General features: G+C 44.7%; 1 protein-coding gene across 3 annotated transcripts in view; it reads left to right on the forward strand.

The window, feature by feature from the left end:
• The window catches only part of PAK3 (p21 (RAC1) activated kinase 3), a 187,887-nt gene that overhangs the window by 78,120 nt on the left and 91,567 nt on the right, over positions 1 to 18,200 (forward strand). For 2 of the 3 annotated variants that reach the window (XM_050965162.1, XM_050965164.1), the window contains exon 1: positions 14,697 to 14,868. The exons of the other annotated variant lie outside the window; for it this stretch is intronic. The gene's annotated coding sequence lies outside the window, so the exon portion shown is untranslated. Of the gene's footprint in view, positions 1 to 14,696; positions 14,869 to 18,200 lie in introns of those variants that run through there. 3 annotated transcript variants of the gene reach the window in all.

The raw sequence follows: 18,200 nt of genomic DNA on the forward strand, positions 1-18,200 counted from the left end.
GGGACCTGTTCCAACCCCCTAAACCTTGAACCAAAACCTTGATTCCGAACCCACCTGAACCTTGGATCTAGATCCACTCATTGCCACTTCTCCAGCTGCTGGAACTGTATCAGGAAAACACCCAGGATGCTACAGATTATGGTTCTGAATTTTGCTCAGCTGTGTTCTCCTCTCTGAATGGGGGTATAAACTGGACAATACCTTTCATTGTAACACTCCCGCCACTCCCTAGTAAATGGGGATAAGGGGCTAGGACAGATACTGATGTTGCTCAGCAACGTTTCTGAAGTGAACCAGCTCCCCCCCCGCCCAGTTAACCAACAGGGGTTAAATGAGATTCCCAGGGTGGGTACTGTGGGGATAAGAGAAAAGGAGATGCAGCCATAGTGGCTCTTATGATCTGGCATATTGTTCTTGTCAGTTTTCTTTCAAGAAGAAAAGAAAAGTTTGGGTGTTGTGTTTTAAGGATGACTTTGCTTAGCTGGATTATGAGCCCATAGTGCTTCACAAAGCAACTCTATCGAGGGGCTGTTTTGCTGTCAGGTGCATAGACAGCTGATGGCTGTCGGCCCAAGCCAGTCATTTTACTCTTATGCAGTGAAGCCTTTTTTGGTGATGGATATTTGTGGCAGGTGCTTAAGCTGAGGCAGCTCTGCCCAGCGTGGAAACTTGCAAGACAACTGCAAAGCTACTTTCAGGACAAAGAAGAAAATTGGGAAACAAAACCCACCACGCACGGACACACACGTAAGCAGACAGGCTGAAGGGACTGCATTTTCCAGTGAGCTGAACTCCTCCCAGAAAGGCTCTTAAATCACACAGATCCGCAAAAGGAGGTTGTTCCTCCGCTTACTTTCTGGGATGACCAAAAAGCAATGAATCCCTAGGCTTTAGGTCTCACTGATACTATAAGAAACAAGCATCTTTCTGAAAATGTGTGTCAGTGTGACAGCTGGAGAGCAATTGCAAGATTGTAGCCTTCTGGGAGCTGCCATGGTGTTACACATCACCTCCATAAAAGTTAACCTTCCTTTAAAGGGGGCAAAGGGTTTAAACTCCTTGTTTTGGTTTGTCTATTGCAAAGGGAACTCTGACTCCTAGCACAGAGCATAGGAATACAGGAGCAGATCAAATGATCTGTCTAGTTGCAAAACCTGCCTACCACATGATCAATGCCAGATGCTTGTCTCAGAGGAATGCAGAACATTGCATATGATGTCAAGCCCAATGAAATAATTAATTAGGTTCTGGTCGATTAATACGGTGTGTGTAACTGAGAGCTGAACTTGGCTCAGTGCATCTAACAGTGTGATACCAAAAGGAGATCTCTTCCTGATCCCAGCTGTTGATCAGATGAGGCCCTGAAGTGTGAAAATTAAGACAGGTGCTATTGTCTAAAACTCCCAGCTTTCGTGGCCAGAGCTGAGGACAGTCAATACATTTGGAAATGTTGCTGCTGCTTTAAATTCTGGACCCCCGTGGCCTGCGAAGAGATTTCTTTGTTTTGTTTTTTTCCCAATACTTTGACCCTCTATCTTAAAAATAGCTATTGGCCATACCTGTGATGTGTCCAAGTGGGTGTTAACTTTCTCCATAGTATACATGATAAAGCCACATGCCAAGCCTCTTTTCTTCCTCTTGGTATTTGCAGCTGCACATACATCTAGCAGAGTCAGGGCCCCCAAACTTCATTATTTCTTAATTAGTTCTCTCTTTGGCTGAACAGAACAGGAAGTAGCAAGCCAGACAGTACTGAAGTAACCTGTGGCATTATTAAGTCTGCATGCTCTCACGTTTTATTTGGTCTCTGCTGCTAGGCAATACATTAAAACAGAGACCTGTGCAGAGTTTAAGAGGAAGAAATGGGTGGGTGGGTGAGAGGGAGGAAATGTTATTCCTAGAAGCCCTGATGGTACATGGTAGGGGAATGTGTAGATTTTTGAAGAAATCCTCTGCCAAAGTAATAGTAACACTGAGGATGTGTTGAGGGAATAGGGAAGTGGACCAGCCTATTTTTAAGGCTTTTGTGTTTCCTCTTTCTGTGTACAGTTGTAGGGGTTTTTTCCCCTGGCACATTATCTATTAACGTTAGTGACTTTATGGTCAGCCAGTCAAATTCAGAAGTCCTCTTTTCTGTAACAAGCTGACATCTTTTTTTTTCCCCCGTTCAGACCCAGACTGAAAACTGTCCCACAAGATTGAGATTTCTGTCTTTTTCTTTGAATGATTGTTGTAAATAACTAACATCAGAAATGCAGTGTCATCAACTTGTTGGTTTAAATGCTATTAATTATGCTGAAGAAATGAATCCCCCGAAGCTTAGCCTTTTGCATTATGATTCGGTTTGGGCGTCTGTTATTGGCTTGGAGCCTTTTCCCCCTTCCATGCCACTGATCCCTTTAATCCAAAATCTGACCACTCGACAACCTGCTTTTATACTCAGACACTCCAGCTTGCAACTCCAGAAAGCTCAGAGAAGGTAGTGGGTAAGATGAACCACATATTCCCATCACATTTGTGGGCTCCATTTTACAGACTGAGATTGAAGAGCCTATAGATTAGAGAGTAACCTAGGCAGAACTGACAGGGACCCATGCACAAAGCTTGAAAGGAATGGTAGTAAAATCCAGCTGAAGTGTAGTTTCTTCTCTGATACATGTGCTGGGGGACTGTGTCCTGCACTTGTGGAAGAAGGAACAGCTTTGCTGATCTGCAACTCGCTGGCTTGTGTTCATCCTGGGGTAGAGTCCCTGAAGTCAATAGAGTTGCACCAGTGACAAATCTGACCCATTAACTCTTAGTCCACTCAAATCAATAATAATGTAATACCATCTGTTCTCTTTCTTTGGTACAGCTGCAGTAAAGTGTAGAAGCTGGAGTCTAAAGAAAGACTTGGTTATTGATCCTGACTCTGATTTCACACTGGTGTAAATCAGGAGCAACTCCATTGATTGCCCCAGGATAAAACCTGTGTAGATGGGCTCAGAGTCAGGCCCACCATGCTTTCGTAGCAAAGGACTGGGGAGTGAATGATGTACCATTTTAAGCCGTAGAAGATAAATAGGTGCTGAAGGATTTATTATACTGAACCAATATAATCACACACCAGAAATAATCTCATTTCATGTTCACAAAGAAATAATCTTATGCAGGATCAGCAATTGATCCTGCATAAGATTAGTTTCCAGCCACCTGCCCACATTACAAAATACTACCCCAGGCCTCACTGAAGTCAATGGGAATTTTGCCGTTGACTTCAATGGGGCCAGGATTTTACCCACGATGTCAGAGGATGGTCTTAGTTTTACAATATGTATTTTCTTCCTTTTTTTCCCTCCACTCCTTTTATCCAACTATGTATTAATGTGTGTTGGCCTTGTGGAAGACGTGAATCTTCTGGAGAGAGCTGGATGAGAAGGCAGAGCCCTGCCAGGCAGAAACAGGAAAGGCATCCCAAGTGTATGGGATGGTAAGGAAGAAGATGTGAAGATGAGTCGGTGAAGGAAACAAAGGGAGTAGTGAAGCAGGATTCATTAGTGAAGAGAAGGGGAGGTGGGACAGTAAGTTTCCAGAATGTCAGAGCTGTGGGCAGATGATAGAGCTGTGCAGTTATTCTTGTCATTCCAACTGCTGTGAGAATACTATTAATGCATAAATATATACGTATCTGTATATGCTGAGAATAAGACCATGGTACCACAATCACTGCAGTAGATTTCTGAAGATCTAGAAAGCAGGGCCCTCAAATACCACATTGTTTTTAATCTGTGAATTGTTAACTGAGATGTAAAGTGGTTGACTCTCCCAGGTACATGAGGCATTACCAACCTGAGAACTGACAGGTATATGTCTGAATAGCCTACTCAGAGTAGCTAGGATTCTAAGGAGCATCAGCCAATGTTCTCTCCTGTTAATCCACATAGTTTTCAAACCCTGGGCAGGGACAGGCAAGGTTCAGGCAATAAATGAAGCAAACCTTTACAAAAATATTTTCTTGATCAAGGATGTACTGAGGAGGGATGGCTGGTTCAGGGAATTGGTGATGGGCTATAGATGCTTCCACCTTTAGATTGTCTACTCAAATCCAGCCTTGGCTGGTAGGGTTCGAAAGTAGTTACCTTCTGATAACAGTTTGGTGGCCTATGGGAGTTGGTGATCTCAGTTCATTTCTTAGTGGACAAATGTCCTTACCAGAGAAACCATTATCCCAGGTGTGTCCCTAACTGGCACCTTCAGCAGAGAGGTCTTGGACTGAGTGAACATGGAGACTGAAATACCTTCTTAGCCAGAGATAAGAGGGGGAGAATCCTGGCTCTGTTGAAGTCAGTGGGAGTTCTGCATTGACTTCCATGGGGTCAGACTTTCACCTGGCTTCTACAGAATATGATTAACAGTGGGGTAATGGGGCTGGGTGAAGCTTGCACACCATGTGTCTATGCTGGGTTTGTTCTGTGGCCAAACAGAAGACTTCAGTCTCCTGAGTTGTTGCTCCAGTACCTTCCCTTACTGCAAAATTTGCTGAAGATGGGGAGAAACCTCCCCACATAAAATGGTTGTGTGTATCCCCTTATAAGCCCTCTCTATTCATGAAGCATAACATGACCCCGTTGAATGGGACAGAGCTAAAGAGCAAGATTATTCTGTTTAAAACCCTCTGACACAGAGCAGGCATTTAAAAAAATTGTGGCTGCAAGGTAAAAGCTATTAATACCATTTCATTGTCTAAGAGCCAGAGCAGCTTTAATTACACATAAAAGATTCATAGGACAAGAGTCAATATTGCTGTGGCTTTAACAACCCTAGCGGGGACACTTTCTCAGTCTCCTAAGGATGAGGCACCCGGTGCAGCAGCACCTGAGAGACCCATGGGAGGAGGGCCTCATCTAAGGAAAGCTGCCATTCTGGTGCTTCCTCAATTGCAGGGAATTGACCCACTGCTGAGCGTAAGCTTTCCAGTTGTTGCAGGGATACTCTCAAGGGTGTCAGGCTTAGCAGCTGGTGTATCTCAGTGGTTGTTGCTTTGGCAGTTGTCATCTTATAATGAGGTTCCCACCTTAAATGACACATTTATGTCTTGGGGGAGACTTTGAAAATCATTCAGTTTAGAAACCATTCTGCTGATCTCTCCTGGTGGTAATTTTCTCTCTCTCTTCTCTTCCCTTACTCCTGCTCTGAGGTAGTTGGCATTAAGCGTCTGATTCAAAGCCCACTGAAATCAATGAGGATCTCTATTGACTTTAAAAGGCTTGAGATCAGAATCTTCATTCCACCCAATACTGTATTGAGGCCGAGTCCATGTTAAAGTCATTTGAGAGTCACTCCGGATCAGGACCCAAAGTGACCAATTAGTTAGGGTGCCTCCATTTTGGGGTGCCAGGGTGGGATAATGGAGGGCTTACTTTCAGAAGTGCTGGGTACACACAGCTGATTTCAGCTGAAGTTGTGGGTGCTCAGCACCTCTGAAAATCAGACCCAAGTCATCTGATGTTGTTGGATACTCAACTTTATTGGTCTCTTTTGAAAACATTGGCTTACGTGTTCAGTAATCACTGATTTAAGCAGTCCAGGTAGCTGTGATATCACAAGCAGAAGGTTATGAATTGCTTTTCTGTTTAGTACTTTCACACCATAGTGCTTTCCAGCTGTATAATATTTAATCTTCACACCTAAAAATGAACCCAAATTAACCAAATGCAGCCATGTTTGTATTTGGAGTTTTAAGTCTGAATCCAGGTCTGAACCTCAGGTCTCGAGTCCATCTATGTGCAGCATTCCTGTGAGGCACATGAGCTAGTATTCATACCCCTAGGTTTTGGAAAGAAAATGCAGATGTTTGTGAACATTTTTGGATGCTTTTTGAAGCCCGTTTAGTTGAAAATTCAGATTTTCTAAAAATAGGGACCATTCTAGAAGCTGTTTGCAAAACAGAAAATAATTTTGCACAAAAAAGTGAATAATTTTTGCACAAGTATTTTCATGGAAGTTTGAAAATGTTCATTTTAGCTCTAGCTACTCTACAGATGGGGAAACCACGACATAGAATGGGAGTCAATGAACTACAGTGATTTGATGCCAGCTGAGGATACAGCACTCTGTCTGAAACATTTTTGCTATACAATGAGTTCCCAAACACTTCCCTACTTCCTCTTCTAATCACAAAAATACTTAGCCCTAACATGACACTCTTCATACACAGATCTGAGAGTGCTTACCAAACATGAGTAAACATGACCATTTCCATAGATGGGGAAACCAGTGCCTGGAGAGGCTAAGTGACATGCCCAGGTTCACACATTATGTCAGTGGCAGAGCAAAGAATAATACCAATGTTGGGTGAAATCCTAGTTCTGTTGAAGTCAAAGCAAGTTTTGCCATTGACTTCAATGCTGTCAGGGTCTCACCCTCAAGTCCAGTGCCCTATTCACTAGGGGTATGTCTACATTTGAGCTTGCATAGATGTACCCTCGCTAGTTCTGCTGAAACTAGCACACTAAAAATAGCAGTGTAGCTGGGGTAGCACAGTCATTGACTGGGGCTAGCGGCTTAAGTACATACCTGTCTAGACCCCTTGGGTATGTATTCAGGCAGCTAGCCTAAGCCACCACCTATGGTACTCTGGCTTTTAAATCTCTGAGTAACTCCTCATCCTTGGCAGCTTTTTTAAAAAAAGAACAAAACTAAAATGTTGTTTGCACAATAAAAACATACTGCTCACTTTTGACTATGAGAGTCTCATGCACTAGCCCAATGCCATGATGGTTTGGGCTGCAAGTCCTGCAGGGCAATATATAAATCCAAACCAAACCCCTGTTTCCACTGCAGTTTTAAAAAGAAACATTTTGAGTGGTGTTTGAATTTATAAAACCCAGTTGCAAAATTGTGAGGCAAAATTATCTGGTGGACGGTGCACAAGATAAAGAGTTGGGGACTTGCTTGGTATGTTCCTGACTGTATCACTGAATTGATGGGCAGCATTGAGCCAATCACTTCACCTCTCTGCCTCAGTTTCCCCATCTGTAAAACTGGATAATACTACTTCCCTACTGCACAAGGCTGTTGTGAGGGTTAATTAAGGCTTATGCAGTATTTAGAACATGCAATGTGCAATATAATGTAAAGTAGTATTGCCTCAGATCCTTGTCTCAGATCATCCTTTCCTGAAGGAGTGGACTCTGGGATAGGGATCTTCTTGTGGATATTCCTACACATTGTTCCTTTTAGGGAAGGCAGGATTTGAGGACCTAGGGTCCATTATATGTCCCATTATTATTCTGATATTTTTTCTCCTGCGTCTAAGACCTTACCTTAGAGTTTTATACTGCTACCCCTCACCATAGTATGTCAACACTACATTTAGCGGTGCTAGTTATTGGATGCGAGTTAAATGCCAGTTGATTATTAACAACAGTTACTGGGATTCAACAACTGCTTAATGAGATGTAACAACTATATATTAAGATAGATATCTATTAAACCCAATCTTAATAGTCAATTGGTGTTTAATTGACATGTTAATTTTCTTATTACATCTCAATTAAATCCACAGTTGAAGCACTTATTTTTGAGTATGACCAAATTATGATTGGAGGCAAAAACGTAAACTAAAATATAATCACATAAGCTACAGCTGACCTTAAATGCAAACACTTTATGAATATTCTTATACCATTGAAAGAGTAGATTTGGGGTAGGTACTTTAAAAACAACGTAGGAAAGGTGGAAAACATAATCATTCTGCCAATTAACTCTTGCAGCCAGGGATTAATGAATAGTTATTTACAGAGATAATTTTCACAGCCACTCCCTTTTCAGCAAAATTATAAAATTTGAATTTTCTAAAAACACCCTTGAAATGAGTGTGCAACAGCAGCAACTGAGACCTCCAGGACATTTGAAAATTCATTCTTCTGTTAAAGTTTGTTTTAGGGGGTGCAGCAGTTTACAAAACGTAGTGATGGAATTTCCCCAAGTTTGTGTGTGGATGACACACAAAGGTCTGTGATTGTGGATAGAGGTAAAAAGCATGTTATAATATAGGTTCCAACCTGCACCCAGTGCAGTCCACTGGAAAACTCTCATTGACTTCAGTCAATGCAGGATCAAGTCCATAAGGAGGATGAGGCAAAAGACTGGGTTATATTTAGTAAAGGGGGCAAAGTAGGAATATATTGAACGTTTAGTGCCAGGGAACAGATAGTTTGAGGCAGGGGACTTGCCTTGACTTCTCTCTCTATGTATAAATGACTGCAGGCATTGAAAGTAGCAGCACTGAGCAGAGGGAGTGTCTGTTCTAACTGGTCATCCAAATCTTTGACCTGATGGAATCACTTGGTACAGCTTGACCATGAGTCCTCCTCCTCTGGAACTGCCATTGCTACCAGCCACCTCTCTCAATAACTAGTAGTTAGGATTTATAATCCCTAGACCTCAAAGCTCTTCACAGAAGTGGGTAAGCCTTTCTTATATTATCCTTTCTACAGAGGGCATAAGCTGAGGCACAGAGAGATTCAGTGACTTACCCAAGGTCACACAGGAAGTCAGTGGCAGAGCTAGGAGTAGCATCCAGGTCTCCTGACCCCCAGTCCCGTGCCCTCTACCCTGGACCATGCGGTGTCATTATCCACTGCGCAGGGTTTAACCACATGGATACTGGATCATAGCTGGCTCGAGTCATTTCAGTTCAATATTTGTGAATTCCTCTTGCTTCTCCTCTGCTTGGATTTCCATAGGTACCAGATCCCATAACTGAGCTTTTCTGACACACTCACTGTTGTGAAACAACCTAACTGGTTTCCATAGCTATGTGTTGTTAGGTGTTTCCTAGCTAATGAAGCACCTTTGCAAGGCAGGCTAGTCGTGTGTGCCAGCAGCGACAAATGATCTCCGTACCTTTTCTGCTCACACGTTTGCCTCAGATACATTAATGATCACTAAACCTTGCTGATGGAGGGACTCCTTTTGGTGACAACCTCATTATTCGGTTATCAGGAGCTGACACTATCCAGGTTGTCACGACAACCAGCCATGATTCAAAGCTGCTCTGAAAGGTCTGAACCTCAGGCAAATAACCAGCTCTTAGCTCTCAGCAGATGCTCAACCCGTCAGCCAATCGTGGGGGAGCTGGGAAACCATGACATCATAGTCCAACTAGTCCAAAAAAATTAATTCTTAGTTTGCAGTGTTCCTCCTTGTCGCTTTTCCCCAAACCCCAGCTCAGCAGTGTGGCAAAACCGGTCTGCGGTGTTACTATTTCAAACCACTTCACAGCTGACTTCAAACTGGGTGAGGGGTGAATGTGTAATCAGGGCCACACACACACACAAAATATACAGCATTTCAGTTAACTAATTCAGGCTTGGTCAGAGCTATTGCAGAATGGTGATCAATTACAATCCAGACAGAAGGCTGGATGCTGCTATAACACTGACTGTCATGCAGTCAGGATCCAGATCAGTTATGTTGCTTGTTTTGTTTTTTTGTTTTAAGGGGGGGGAGAATTCCTTAGCACTAATTTCCTCTGAAGTACAAAGTCACTTGCAGCACCCACTAATTATTGTAGATGGAGAGGGGGAGAGAAAAGCCCTGGCATCCAATTAATAGCCATGCTATATTGCAAAGAGTATGTCAGGTTTGCCAGGGAGGTGTGGTAAATGCTGTGGAACCAGTTCCATAACTTTCAAAGGATACATTTCCATATACTGCCTAATGCAAGCCACAAGGGATTGCTCAGTGTCGCTAAGCCTGAGCTTTGGCATACCTGGACTGCTGTACCTGGAGCCATAGATTTGATTAGGGTTGAATAAATGTCAGTAGCATTGACCTAAGGATTCCCAGAAGTGATGCTTCTGACATTTGGTTGCAGAGCTTTCCTGAATTGCTGCTCCTCTAGAACAGTATTTCTCAACGACTGGTCCATGCACCGGTGCCAGTCCCTGAGATCTCCATGACAAAGTTTAGGAAGGCAGGAAGCTGTTTCCTGGTATCTAAAAGGTTGAGAAACATTGCTCTAGAATTCACTCCCTGTAGAAATCAGCTTAAGCACAAACTTAAACTTTTAGGAGAAGTTGCTCTCTTTTCCCAAGAAAGATTTGTCTCCTTGCCTGTGTGGCCATCCTTGCAGGTCTTCTGCAAATACCGGGGAGCACAGTACTTGGCCTCTTTTATTGAGACCTCAAAGCTTGCAGGGACTCAGATACACAGGGATGAGTTCCAATAAATGATTGTAATAAGTGCTAAGTCCTTTCAGGGTGGACTGGGTATGCAGGAGTTTATAGGTGCGAAGTGTTGTTATTATTTATTATTGCTGCGTGACAGACTATCTGATCAGATCTGAAAAGGGAGATTTCAGCTCCTTTGCAATGACTTTAAATGTCCCCAGCCTGTTTCATAAGAATAGGGGCTCATCCTGTTACATAAGAATAGGGGCTGATATTTCCCTTTCCCGTACCTGGTTATGCACTGGTTGTCTGTCTCCCTCCAGCCTAGTGTATTTAAGCGGGGCTGTACCGATATAGCTGTCAGGAGGAATTCACTCCTGCATCAAGGTCACCGTACACTGGCTATGTCTGCACAAAGTGACTGGGAGGCAGCCATTAGGCTCCCCCAAGGAGCATCCCAGTGTAGGAAGCCTCCTCAGCAAACACGGAGTTGGTGCAGCCAGCTCTGTGCTTCCGCAAGAGCCCTTGCTGCAGGAGATGTGTAAGAGGCAGGCCAGAGGAGGGAGGAGACATGGTCAAGTTATGCCCTGGTTATTCCTGGCTGCTGCTATGGCCCATAGGGGCTGTGGATCAACGCAGGACAGCTCCTGAAGCTACTCTAACATGGGCCAGGGGCTAAATTGGCCTCTGGCATTCACAGAATTGGAGTGTGTGGGGAGTGCTCTGCATGCCCCTCTCAGCTGACAGGGCTGAATTGGGTCCCTAAGATGCTTCAGGAAGGGAGGCTCTGTGTAAATGCAAACTCTGATCTACTTTTCAGATAAATGACAATTCAATACACTTATATTTTATGTACCATTTTAAATTAGCATCCAGTAGGGAGATACCCTCTCCTGTGCTCTGTAGGTAGGAGACAGAAATCTTGTGGTGACCCACTAAAGATTTGGGGGACCAGGTTAAACAGGATTCTGCAGCAGCATCAAAACCCTTGTCTGTCCAAAGTGCCACACCAGCCGAGCGAGTCCAACCTGAACTGCAGAATTTCAGAGCCCTTGGGCCTTCCCAGTTCTATGGCCGTGAAATCATTCCCTGTCAGTGGAAAGCAGTCAGCCTTTGAGAATACAAAGAACAATGTTCCTTTTGTCAACGTGCCTTGAAGCATACAGTGCATGTAAGACCCCTTACGTGTAGCCTCCAGTGTGTGTGAACCTCAGAATGATTGGATGGGTTTGAGGGGGAATTCAGGTACTGTGCTCTTGGGGGGACTTCCCCAGTCAGAGGCAGAGTCCCCAAATGCCAATAAAATGCCTTTTTTGTGGCTTCTTCCTCTTGCTTTCTCCTATGCCACACTGCCCTTCTATCTCTCCCCATCTCCCTTCACCAGGGTTCCTTCTCCTCTGTTCCCTAAGGGGCTCCTTCTCTTCCCTACTGAGGAGGGGCTGCTTCTGAAGAGGGGTCAGGGATGGTCCTGAAGGTGGGTGATGTTCCCTTCCCCCTCTCCGGGGAACTGCATGGGTATGTTTGTGCCGAGCTTGGTCCGCATGTCTTTTACCTTCATCATGCCTTCTCTCTGTAGCTGAATAGGTTTTTCTACTGAGATCCAGCCCCTCCCTACAACTATTCTATTCTATTCTATTCTACATGGGTGGTTCTTATACCACACTCATCATCACAGTATCCCTTGTGGTTGGTGACCTCAGTGGCAATTCAGTGGATAAGCTGGCTCGCATTCAGAGAGCCAGGTGGTGGCTTGAGAGTAGCTTATGGCAGCAGCCTGGAGATGGCTAGAAGGGGTCCCCCTAAAACCACAATCCCAGAAGCCAAGGGTTTGGGAAGCCCCAAAGGCCCACCCTGGGCAGTGGTGCTAGGACCATTCAAAAGCCCCCATGACTTTTGGGATAAGTCACTTGCCAAATATCCCCCCGATGCTTTGGTGATATTTTGACGGTTGTCTCTGCACCCAAACGGGTTACAACCTTAGTGAAAACTGAGATCTGGGGGCATATGCCCTGATTAAATAGTGCAGGGGGAGAATGAGTCTCCTCTCTCCCTCCAGCCTCTGTTGCTGGCTTCATTTTTATGCTCTTTGATAGAACAAATAGGAGACTAAACGACTCCTTCGTATGCTGTGCTGGCCTGGTCTTTGTGAAATACAGGCAGAGTCCACGGGCCAGGTCCTTGCATATGTGTATCTATTTTTTAAAAAATGCATGTGATCAAGTCACATGATTAGTTTGATTTTTAAATGAATGGACCTTATTCACCCACTGATTCTGCCTCCTGCCGTGTACCGGTGCGTCTTAGGCAATGCTCTGACCAGCACTTGTCCTCACGCCGTGCCAGTCCCAGGAAATTTCAAACAGGGCGTATTTCTTATTCTTAAATGGTGGCTATAAAGATGTGGATTATTTGTTAAACTGTGATTCGGGGTCTGAGCTAGTCTGAATTATATTTATAAACTAATCCCTGTTCTATGTAGATGTCGAGGTCGCCATTCACTCACTCATCCAAGAGTTGCCATCAGTGCAAGCTCTTTCTGGGCAGTGGGACTTTCGAAAACTCTCTGCATTGGTCTAACTCTGTTCCTATTGACTTCAAAGGGAGCAAAGTTAGGCTATTGGCAAGACACTTTTGAAAATCCATCCTACCTAACACAAAAGAGAAGCAATTCCCTATAAATTATTCACCCAGTGCTGGCTCTCATGATCCAGCAAAACTCTCCTTGTGATGGGAGACACAGTGTCCATGATACGTAAATTACCAGTACAACCATTTCTGCTACCTGCTGAGTGGGGAGAGATTCCCCTCTTACACTGCCATGAGATTGCTGGGCAGGCCTGGTGAATATTGGCACTAATATTACCTAAACATCCTCTGTAGAACAGCCATGCCACCTTGCCATACACACCATGTACGTGATCATATCAGGTCTCACAAGCTAATCAGCATTAGGTTAGATTAGTACTTCCTGGATAGAAGACCTTTGAGAAACCTCTGTGTGCAGCAGGAAGTAGTGATAGCAGTTCAGTAAGGGCTGCTCTTCTGAGTCAGAATTGAATCAGTGACCCAGCATGGTGTTGCTACTGGAGAAGCTGTCTTTTGAATGAGTTGTACAACTCAGGCATGACTACATGGGGTCATTGAAGATCACATGTTGCTTTGTAGGATGGGGAGTGCTTGTTATCTTGGTCACATTTTGACTTGGGTAATTACATTCTGCTTGCGTAAATTTCTCCTGAAGTTTCAGCCAGGAAAAGGTATTGTTCATTTTTTGCCCCAAACTGTCGCGTATCGTGGCTTTGTATTGTGCTTCATCCCAGAAGGCTCAGGCACTCTGCTTCATCCCAGAGGTGGGCACATTTTAATGGCTGCCAAAGTGAACTCAATGTATGGTTTTAAAAGGCTCAGTATAGATGTAAGGTAATTATCATCAGTATTGTAACTAAAATGGGATGGTTTTCTGCTTTTCAAACCTATCTTGTCAGTAGGAATCCAACTTGTTGGTTTTGGAGAAGCGGCAAAATGGATCCGACTGTCTCGAAAGATTTAATGCTTCAAGCCAGAGTTCAGTGCTTTAAAATCCTAAACAGAAAGAAAGCAAGAAAAATAATCTGAAAAGACACTAGGGGGAAATGGGAATCTCTTAAGACTAGTCCATGGCTCACTGCACAAAAGCATCCTCTTTATTCAAGACTGGCTGGAAGTTTGTTTGGAAAAAGAACTGCTGCAGCAAAAGCACATAGAATTCAGCAGCACATAGGGATGACATTTAGCAAAGTGGCTTATTGTGGAAACCTAAGTAAGTTTCATGAAATTTTCACCTTCTCATTGGACAAAGAGAAACCAGTGCCATGAGCCAACCAAAACCTACAGATTAAGTCAGACATACCTTTAATATGATGAAGGCCAAGGGTTGAAAGAGCCCAGAATACTGAACTACCCTCTTATCCCTGCAGTTCTGGCTTGAGGTATATTGACAGGACAATGTTGGGGAAACTTGCAAGCTGCAGTACTCCTGCCTGTGCTCCATGTGTGTTCTATGGATAAACAGTTGTCTTCATTGTCAATGGTTGTAAATCCAGCATCCTAAACCAACACTGAATTCACATGGAAAAAAGAGTGTAAAAATTGAATACCTCAATATTCCCTCCTTTGCTGGGCTTAGGAAGTAGTTTTGTATGGCGTAGGGATCCATTTATCCTTCAAAACAAACACATGAATGAAGGGGATGGTGCTGCATATAAAGGTGTGCATGTGTCTCTGTGTCTGTGTACGCATGTATATGCATATCCGGATTGGACACTTGCTTTTTTTTAACCTGCTGCAAGTGAGGAGATTCTTACACCACTGCTGTGTTATTTTATTCAAGTTTCTCTATTCCCTCTCCCTCTTCAGCTTTCTCTGTGTTTCCTGCCCTGAAACAAAAGATTTGCCTATTCCAGCCCTCTCAGTGCTATTAGTAGTATTATTATCTGCTCTCTCTCCGCCAATGAGTGCAGCCAAAACCTGGTGACGACATGGGCTAGGGAACAGCAAGGAGGCAGTGAAGCATCCAAGCTACTAATGTTAGGATTGGAGGTCAAGAAGCTGCTCTCCACAGAGAATGGGAAGCTTGCAGATGGACTAGGCTTGGAGGGGAGGTTGCTTTTGACTGACAATACCAGACCTCGAAGGTGGACAGTCCGGTGCAGTATGACAGGACAAAGTGCAGGTAATGCCTTTATTTTTGCTATCAGGCTGTCAGTGCAATTGGTGCCTTATCTTGTGCTGTTCAGCTGGGAGAGGAATGGCCTATGGTTGCTTTCTTAAAACTGCCTGCAATGAGTATTACAAACAGCCATGTGTTCTGTTTAAATTTCCTTTATTGTTTCCGAGACTGTATTTAAGGGAAGGAAACCATTCAACACAGCTGATGCTGTGTGGGGTATTTGGTTGTAGGGAGAGGCTGTGGTGGTGTATTCTAGGTTTTGTGTATTTTTCCCCATTCTTGACACCTGTATTATTGTACTGCATCTGAATTTTTAAAAAATGGAGATTGACATGTTCTGGCAGATAACTTCCTGGTTAAAATAAAAACCGTAAAGCCTGCATTGGCACTGAAGTTGTGTCAACGCAGACACCAACCGTAAAAGCTGTCTTGGTGTGTTTGAATTCAAATCCCAACAATGCAGTTCTCTAGGCTGTGCTTCTGCAGAAGAGTAAGAAAATCTATAGACTCTATGTTATTTATTCTTCTGTCATTTGCTGGCAAAATGCACCTAATTCACCCCTTTAAAAACACTTTCTTGCTAAGTTTTCCCCAAATTGATTAAATGCAGCAATTCTGGTCTCTCTCATGCACACACATGGTGGTGGTTTGTGACACCACAATGAAGCTGTCCCTGTGTTGGGTTGTCCCTTTGTCCCAGTATTGTACACAAGCCAATTGAGGAAGTGTTACAGCCCAGATCTGCTGCTCCAGTCTCCTCTCCTCAGAGGGGGAGATGATTTCAACACTGGTGCCCCAAAGCCCATTCAGCTTCTTTTAGAACCCAGTTTTTTCTGCTGTTAGACTTGAACTGCATTTTGTAGAGCCAAACTCTTTTAAATATTATTCCATGTAAAGAAATATGGGGAGGAAAAAGGGAAAAACTGTTGCTTCGTATTGCGCTGTGTCTGGAAATGTCGAATGGACATGGGCCTGAGCTGTGAAATGCAGGTCTGGCTCTGGACTTGTCTTTGGAACCACCAGAGGCCTGGGGTGTTGGGAGCCAGGGTGTTTGAATAATCCCCATTCTTGTTAATAGGGAACTTTGACGCTAAACTTACCAGGAGTTAGCACTCCTTTGGAGAGTTTGGCAAACAAGTTTGCACTTTTCATTCCCACTCTTCTGCGCCTTCCTCCCCCAAGCAAATTTTTAATCATATGTAAGGAATATTTGGGGGTTGTTTTTTTATTTTTCTTAACTGGCCAGTAAATATTTCTGCTTGCTGCGTGAAAGCTGGTGTGGTAGCAGTGGGAAGTGGCTAGTTAGAGATCAAACTCCACTTTGCTGGGTGACGGGGTGCTGATCTGACTTTTCCCAGCATGATCAGCAGGACTCGCTGTCACAAGGGTTGTGGGCAAGGCAGCTGCTGGCCTGAGGGGGAGAGAAAAGAAAATGCTGGGGCCTGAGGGGAAGATGAAACAAAATGCTCCCCAATGTCACCTATCTCTCATATGAGTTAACGTTCTATGCTGGGTCTCTGTGTATGGCTGGTGGGAGGGAAATGTGTGGGGACAGTGAGGAGCATGGAATAACACCGTGACGAGAGAGAGAGGGTGTGGGCAAAGTGAGGAGGGCAGCAGAGAGGAGCATGGGCTTGGTGTGCAGTGGGCATGAGGGGAAGGGATGGTCAGGGCGGGCAGCTGGGAGGAAGGAAAGAGTGAGCAGGTTGAGACTATGAGAGGAAGGTGGGGAAGGGGGCAGCATGGGAGAAGACAGGTGGGATGGGCGAGGGCATGGAAGAGGAATGGGAGGAGGCAAGGGTGGGGTGTCTGGGAGGGAGTGCTGGAAGGGGAAAAGCAGAGGGTGAAGTCTATAGTGGCAGGATGAGCAAGCATGACGGGACTGGAGGGTGAAAAATTTCACTCGGTCAAGGCAGCAGCTTGGGACTAGAGAACAGGATCGAGAGGCTGAGAGCTGGCAAACCCTCCATGCTTCCTGCCTAGGAGCCATGATGGTAGCATTCCCTGTGACTGGTCTTGCTGATACTCAACTTTTTTCTTACAATTTCCCACCATTGCTCCCATGGCTCTGTTCCACCAATGGTAGGAAATGTGGGGCACTCAGACAGATGGGGCAAAGGTAGCTGCCACCTTGCCATCTAGACCTTATGTGGGCAGGCATCAATAACATGGTCCTTAAGGCTCTGCTGGGCCAAATGCACTACTGCATTGATGGTAGAAACAGGGGGTAATTTTCCAAAAAAGGTCCAGTGTAGACAAGGCCCTTGTCCGCTTATCTCATCCCTCATGGAACCCATCTGTGTTGTGTCGTGTGATGGAGACAGGCAAAGAGGAAAAGTGCAATGGGGCGATAAACCTACCCATGCCTTGGAAGGTGAACAGGTAGTGGCAGTGACCCCAGAAATTTGGTCACTAGTTATAATTTCTTTGCTAATAGAAATAGCAGTTAAAAAAAATCCGGCGTACAGTTAGAGGATGTTCTAAGTCTGGTGAGCGCTTTGGTAGGTTGCTCCAGGATTGGGCAGGAAGGTTGCTTTGAGCATTTAGAGAGGGATTGATGGATTGCTCTAGGTCTGGAAAGGATGAGTGGGTGGATTTCTCTAGGACAGGTTGTTGCTGTAGGTGTAGGAGGAAAAGGGATGCTTGAGGCCTGGACTAGTGGGTGGGATTACTATATGCTTGGGTGGGAAGATGGAAAGGTTGCTGTGGACTTGGGAGGATGCCTGGCTCTAGGTTTGGGCTGGTTGGAATCTGTGTAGGCTACTCCAGGACTGGGAGGAAAGTTTCCCTGGGCTGGGAGGGTGTGCAGTTAGGTTGGTTGGGCTAGGCCAGGGTGGGAGGATGAGACAGCTGCTCTAAAAGAGCAGGTCAGTGGGCTGCTCTGGGTCTTGGTAGCATTGTGAGTAGGTTGCTGTAGGTCTGAGTGGAGAGGTTGCTCTAGGCCTGTGTGTGCAGATATGCAAGGATTGTGTAGGCAATCTGATCTAACCCCGGGGGGGCGGAATTGCTCTAGACTTGGACAGGTGTTCTTTGTTCTAGACCTGGGGGGATGGCTGGCTGCCCTAATCCTGGATTCACTCATTTAGTTCCTCATGTAGTTACTTATTTAGGTACTAGAAGCATGTCTGAGCTGCACCTTTGCTCCTAGTAGCCATGAGAAGGATTCAAAGTAACACGGGCTACTGGTTTCAGCAGCAGCAATTTATGAGAGCTGCACCTCTGATCAGCCCAGTGGGAGGCATTCACCAGGGCAGTCTGCCTTTGTAATCATGGGCTCTGCGCCCTATGCTCAGATATGTTCCCCCCTACTCCCTTACCGCAAGCCCTTTTAACAC

Source organism: Gopherus flavomarginatus, chromosome 8, assembly GCF_025201925.1.
Source record: "Gopherus flavomarginatus isolate rGopFla2 chromosome 8, rGopFla2.mat.asm, whole genome shotgun sequence".
NCBI lineage: Eukaryota > Metazoa > Chordata > Testudines > Testudinidae > Gopherus > Gopherus flavomarginatus.